This window comes from Meleagris gallopavo, chromosome 6 (genome assembly GCF_000146605.3).
Source record: "Meleagris gallopavo isolate NT-WF06-2002-E0010 breed Aviagen turkey brand Nicholas breeding stock chromosome 6, Turkey_5.1, whole genome shotgun sequence".
Lineage (NCBI taxonomy): Eukaryota > Metazoa > Chordata > Aves > Galliformes > Phasianidae > Meleagris > Meleagris gallopavo.
In genome coordinates this window covers 29234550-29241913 of record NC_015016.2, presented here as the reverse complement: position 1 = coordinate 29241913, position 7364 = coordinate 29234550, and positions in this window count along the sequence as shown.

Genomic DNA, 7364 nt, shown 5'->3' with positions numbered 1-7364 from the left:
CGGCTGTCAGCGCGGGGGGCGGAGGTGATTGAGAGGGAGGGTCGCGGCTGGGGTTTGGGAAGTGATGGCGTGTGAGTGAGCTTTGGGGGGCAGAGCGTGGAGTTGTGCCGATGTTCGCCCCGCGTGGCGGTGTTGCGAAGGGACCAGGTCTGTGCGCGGGTGGGAGGGTGTGAGGCCGGGCAGAGGATACAGGCAGGCTGCCTGACTCGGGTGGGATGCCGGCAAGTGTCAGGATGCTTGAAGAACTCTGTCCCACTGTGGAAAAGGCCTGCGCTTATTCTGTCGCGTTTTTCTTCTCCAAGACAGGCAAATCCAGTAAACTCAGACCGAGCCTTTGCTCTGTGCTTGAAGAACAGCATTCCACCAGCACAACAGTGAGTGGCCTGTCAGAGCAGTGGCAAGTTCTACTGCCAGCCAAGTGAGGGTCACTATGGCCTTTCATCCCATGGCTCCAGTGCAGAGCATTGTTGTACAATTAGCGAAACACACCTTGAGCAGTAGGGCTGGCCTCTCCTCATGCAGGCCGAAGTGCTCTGGATCTGACAGATCTCAATGTCAGTTGGTGTGTTCAGTGTGAAGTCAACCACTGGATTGTTCCCAAGGGCCCCATTGCATCCTTGGTCCACCAGAGCTTTCTTGCCCTCCACTTCTGGGCCAGTGTTGTTTTTTTTCCACTTAGTCATGGTAGAAATGCTGGATTCAAAGGCTAGCTGACATCATTTGGAGCTTCGTACTGGATTGGATAGCACTGGTCTGCTCACAGTTGCCAGGTGCAAGAAAGCACTGTATGTTTGGATGTTCCAGGAAACAGGGCAGATTGAGTGATTTCTATCCAAGGAGAGAGAAACAGACCCACGTCTAGGGGTTTCGTGGAGATCAATTCCTCTGAGACATCTTCTGAGCATCTCAGGCCAACATGACTTAAAATAAATGTAATGGACTCAGTCATGATGTATTACACAGCTTAACAAAAGAAATAAGAATCTTCTCCTGCGTTCTGCAGAGCTCCTGAAATTTTCTTCTAGGTCTGCATAGAGTTATTCTGGTCCTTCAGCTCACATGTCTAAGGAGTGTAGAGATGTTTCTGTTCAGCAAGGACAAACTAGTGAAAAACACATCTACTGAAACTGTCAGCAGTGAGCAGATTTTTGTTAGGGAGAATATCACACATAGGTAAATATCCCAGAAAGCTGCATGCAGAGTAGCAAACAGGATGGGAGCAAAGTTCTTTATCAATACCAGCTGTGTTCCCACTGAGGCAAGCCCTGGTGAAAATGTGCCCATTCTCTGTGTAACAAGGAAAGGAGTAAAACTGAAAATATTGAACACCAGACTTCTGTTCCAAAGGAGCAAATTGTGGTCTGCTAAACTCACTCTGCATCATGGACCTGACATGGAAAATGTGTGTCCTTTGGTTAAAATGTGTCTGGGACTTGGTTGAATTCATGGTTTGCTCTTGAGCAGAGGTCTCCTGTGATGGAGAGAAAAACCTGCAATGGGGAGAGAGGTGCTGCCAGTCTTTCTCTTTGGTGGTACTGCATTTACAATAGGGAGAAAGTGCTCAGGTGGTCTGGAGCCTTAGGAATAGGGATAGGGTCCATCCAACACTGCACAAAGTGACAAAGACCACAAGGGACAAAGAGCTGCCAGGACAGAGTGGGGCCTGCCAGGCTCAGCCACAGTAGCCAGGGCACCAGGAGGGACTTCAGGCAAAAGCCTGTGCCTCTGCCGTGCTGCTCTGTGGGTGTGGGGGTCTTCACATCCCTCATCTCATCCATTGAAAATGGATACACAGTGCTCAGCTTTGCAGAATCACCTTTGAAGACGATTACTGAAAGAGACAGAACTGTAGTAACAGTTTACTGCAATATAATGCAGCAAGAGACAAAAATAGAAGGGGCTCATTATTGTGGTTGATAAACATAGGCAAAGCACATGCCTGACCTTTCATTTGTACAATTAATTGTTCCAGCAGAAAGAAAATGAGTCTTAATTGTGTGCAGCTTCCTAGAGGATCAGCTGTGTGTGCCCCTCCGCTCTCGGGGAAAAAGGCTGTGAAGTTTTCCTGAAGCTTTCTGCTTTCCACCAAGGCAGGAAAAGAAGAAAGGAGGATCGCTGTGTTTCTCTTTCCCACCTCTGCCCTGCCCCCCGCCTCCCAAGAAGGAGAATATTGAGCTATAGTACTATTTAAACAACCTCAACATTTTCTTCAGTCCCGTGAAACAGGCTCTTCCTCTTGCATTTTCGGTGCTATTTCGCGCCTATAATAAGGAAATACTGTATAATGCTCAATCAAAAGTCGTTTCAGAGTCCAAGAGTCAGTCAAAAGCAGCAACTTAAACCCGCTCCTAATTTGACTGTCAAATCACGTTGATAGCAGTGGGTGGTCACAGTTCGAAACGAGACTTCCCAGACCCTGTATTGCTTTCCAAACGACGTCCGTGTACGTGGGCTTCGCAGGGCTCGGTCACGGTGTGCTCGCAGTGCCGGTACCCAGCGCCGGGTTTGGGAACGACCCCGTGGGGGTGAGAGGGCATCGCTCCAGGACCGGCACCGTCGCCGCGGAACGAACCCAAAGCCTCTCGCCCCAATGCCCAGGGGCAGGAGGTTCCTTTGGAGGACCCCCCTTGAAGCCCTTTTGTCCCGTCCTGCCAGAGGACTGATGTCCTCCGCACCCATCCTGCCGGGGGGTCCCGGGGCTCAACCGCGATCGGGCCCTTCTCAGCTCGCCCATCAGATCCCGCCCGCAGAGCGTGACCGTCCTAAACGGACCTCTTATCGATAGCGATTTTTAATCTCGATCTCACAAAGGAGCACATTCTCTGTTCCTTAATAGAGCACAACGCCCATTGACTTCTATCCCATTGACTTCAATGGGAGTTTCGCTCCATTAAGGACTGCAGAATTTGGCCTAAACTGACCGCAATAATTTTGCTGCCGGTAATGGAGCTTCAAAGCCGTCTCTAATTAGCCGATGAGCAGGAATCGTTAAACATGCAGTACAATTCCGCCAGCTACGCGGAGGCTGTGGAGCAGTTGAGCAGTCCCGTTCAGCCCCGGGGAAGCTCAGAATTCAGCTATCGGTGCGACTTCTGAGGGGACAGCCTGGGGACGGGGTGCTGGACGGGACATTCCTGCTTCCATAGCTGCTCTGCTAGTGTAGGAACAGGAGAAAAGGAAGCACTAAAAAGCTGTGGCAGATTTGATCGCACACTGATTCTTTTCCTCCTTCCAAGATGCCTGAAAAAGAATCATTGTAAGTGCTGCTGCTTCTGTTTATCACAGACCAGCCTAGTTAATTTTGTTTATCCGTAACCCCGAGCACTCTTAACGAGTTATGCAGAATCCCACAGTGCCTCCGAACCGCAGTTTAGGCTGCGCTCAGCTCCGCTGCGACCTGGCACCTTTCTGTCCAACAGGAGCAAACTCTGTTCCTTTGAGCCAAGCTCGGCTGTAAGGGCACTTCCATTGCACACAGTTCGTGGGCACAGCCTCCTTCCCGAATCCCACAGCTGTACATCTAGCAGCGTGCAGAAATGCCTCGCAAAGTCCATGATTTAATAGCCGAGTTCTTAAGCGCTTACAAACCTGTATTTCTGCAGTGTGTCTGTTACCTGTGAATTTGAGTTTGGAAAATAACATTTTCCTTTTAAAAGAATATATTCAGCTATTCGTGCAAAGGCGAAATACAGCAAGATATATGTATATATAGCATAGCATATTTTAAAGGGCATTTCCGTATAATCTTCTCGAAAAACTAACCCGTAGAAAAAGAGAATACTCCCGAAATCATACGCTGCATACGCAGCATCCCCCAGTCATCTGATAAAGAAATCTGCCTGTAAGTTTTGGTCAGTATTCTAGGCAAAATATGCTCAACAGATGATAGTGGAGAAGCAGCCAGAAAACAACTCCAGCTATTTAAACTGCCAAATGAGACATAAAGCCGCATTGTAAAAATCATCTGGAAAACAGGTTTTCCTATTGAAGTCGCTATGTGTTAATTACTGTGATCTGGAAGAGCGCTGTATCTAAACGCCTGGAAGCCGACTTTCACCCCGCATATGTAAATGAAGAAAGTGCTGAATCTAAGCCAGAGGGTTCATGTTCGGATTCATTTCCGTGCATGCCTAGACATTAATATGTGTTCATGTAGGGTTCGTACAGTACGAGGTGTTATTTCCTTATAAAGAAACACCAGGTCTCGCTTTCCATTCTCCTTACAAAATTATTCGCATTATTTATGCTACATTGAGCGATCTAATTTCTTCGTGATAGTCAGCTAATTGCTCTGGCAGGTAATTAGAAGCGGTTTACAACGCAAAGGGCTTCTGCGGTGCCCCTCGGATTATTAAGTTGCTCTGTAAATTATACCATATTTGCCGAAGAGAGCGGGGGAGGAAGGAGCTAACGATCTTTTGAGAAGTTCTTCTCCTGCGATCGGAGCCGAAACGCGTCCCTGTCCGCCCCCCCCCACCCAAGACTTAAAAAAATAGAGGGAGGGGGCTTTGCCGGGGCGCGGAGTCGAATTATTCTAAAGCACGCGATCTGAAGCCCATTTTGTTCGTGCTCACTGGTCCAGAATAACTTGGCCATAATGGCCGGGAATGGGCCAGGTCTGCAGCAAGCTTCCTGCGCCGTGGTAGCATCCAGCGGGCATGTGGGAAAAGAATGGCTTAAATGGGGACATCTGTTCAGTGCTGCTCATCTCGCTCCTACAGCCAGGTCAGGTGAAGGGAATAACCTGCTCGCCACCTTGTCCCCTTCCCGCTGCCCTCCTGCCACCCCTCCCGCCCCCAGCCCCGCTAATCAGCTGCCGAGGTGGGGGAGCGAGGGGCCACCTAATTGCTCTGCAAATAGCGACAGGGAAAGGTGGCGGGTACATTGTAAGAGGAGCAGTAAATATATCAATATTAGGGTCTCTCGAGTCAAATCGCGGGAGCTCCGCACGAGAGGAGGTTGCGATGCGCTCTCAGTGCGCGATCGCCGCGGACAGATGTTGCTGCTCACCCGCAGGTACGGCTCGCTCGGAGCAGCGGGGCTTCTCGCACTTCGCAAACGGCTGCAAGAAAAGACGCGTGGCTTTGATATATTATTATTTTTTTTTCTAAATTGCCACTTTTTTGTTGGTAGTTGGTAGAATATAGAAATCAATACATACATACATTTGTAGAAAGCATTCCTTTTCTCCTGTGTTATCTGCAGACTGATTTTTCGCAGACCGTGTATTTGCAAGTGTCCAAGCACACCCACACATACGCGTGCACATGCACACGGGAACGAGCATTTGTATGCACAATTATGTACACCTTTACACGAGCAACAGCATTTTGGGGCGCGACCCTGCTTCATGCACCCAGTGGGAGCCCCTGCCCTGCACTCGGATCTCTCAGTCGGTCGCTGTACATCGCCACCCGCCTGTACTGCTCGTACAATGATTTGAGCACATGTGTGGTTAAACCATCGGACACGGAGCGGCTCCCAGATTATTTGTAATTAAACACAATTCCCAAAGTAACATTTATCTTCCCGAAACTGCGATTGCAATTGTCAACCGTCTGGAGGAGACGCGGGGTAATCTGGAAGCATTACCTCCTCTCCTAAAGGAGCAGAATGAAAAGAAATCAATACCACCGAAGAGAAGAATTTAGTAGTTTTTAACTGTAAGTGGCGCCTGGGAGAAAGTGATGGATAATAAGAAAAGCAGAACGCGCCTTAAACAAATCTATTGGGAGCAGGAGCGGGGCGCGGGGCTGCGCGCAGTGTCCGCGGGTGGCAGCGCCCGGTGCTCGCTGTCCCCTCCGCTGCTCCGGTACTGATGGGAGCTCCCGGGAAGCGCCGGGCACGGAGATAAAATACTGGGGGGGCGAAGTGGGACGGGAGGAAAAAGGGAGAGGAAGGGGGAGATGCGGATGGAGGATGCCTTTTCCTCCCCAGGCACGCACACTTGTGCACGGAGCTTTCGCCTATCGAGTGACGGGGACATTGCGGGATTGTCGTGTGTTCCCCTCCCAAGCCCCCCACAAAGCGCCCCGTCTCTCCTTGCCCGTAGCCCGAGGAGCAGCCAGGCCGCCCGGCGCTGGGACGGGGGTTGCAGTACCTGAACGCACTTTTGCAACGATGGATGAATTAACTTCGGAACCCCGCGCTGCGATGAACGCAGCACCCGCGCACACAAGGGGTCCGCTGGTGCCGTTTGCCAGCTGCAAGTCCGACGAAACAACGCAGCCGGACAACGGGGAAGGTCGCAGGTGAACCGCAGCGGTGTGAGCGATGGTTAATAACGGCGTTAACCACCATCACTGCCCGCTCGGCACCGCACGCTCCTCTCCGGCCGTTTGGTTTCATTGACGTGGTAATCCCCATCCCAGCCCGGCTAGGGGTTCGCTGTCACCCCTCGGTCAGGGAATGCCGCAGGTGACAATGCCAGGTGCAGGGGCACCGCGGGGCCCGGATCCCGGGGCAGCACGGCCCGGGCAACGCGGGGAAGGAGCTCCCCCCTGCAGCCCACGGGAGCGGGGCCAGGAGCCGTGTGCCGGCCGAGGCGAAACGCGGCGACCTGGTGGTGTAAGCGTAACCACGCGCGGGACATGCCGTGCTGCCTCCTAATAGTGACATTCACCATCCGGCGTGGGCAGCGGGCACTTCAATCCTTCCAGCTCTGCCTTTGCAAATAGGCAGCGAGACCTCTCCTTCCTCAAAGAGAAACCTCTCACCACCCCGCAAAGCTGTTTGCTGGCGGACCAGACCCTGGAAGAGGCTCCATCCATCTCCCTGCGAGCGGAGTGCCGGGGGGTTTCTCCGAGGAACCCCCCCATAGCCCAACCCCGAGGGGTTCGCGAAGGCTGTCGGCGCGGCTCAAGTTCGGCACTTGCTAATGGATATTGTAGGCACAAGATGTTCGGTAGACTTGGGCAAGTTGTTCCCGGGATGTAAATTAGGTCCCAAAAGCTGTTGTCCAAATCGAAGAAACAGAGAAATTAATCTGGGAGACTATCCATCATAGGCTGTAATAAAGGGAGCGACACGGATGAGACAGATGATATGATTAAGGAGCTGTGGTCGTTTTAATTAACTTTTTGCTGTCCTGTAATGATCAAACTGGTCAACAGACCCGGTCAATAAGCATGTTAATATCAAACAAATAAAACCAGGGATGATTAAAAACCTCCTGGTTTATTAAATTTGAAATTCAAATGAAATTTATGCTGCAGATGCATACAGAATGCTAATAGATTGTAGCTTTATTGAAAGTGGATCCCACAGGTTTTCAAGAAACAGCGCGAACATCTATCTACTCCCGTACATTACACTTCAAACGGAAAGGGGAAAAAAAATAAGTTTTAATTAATTTCTGGAAAACT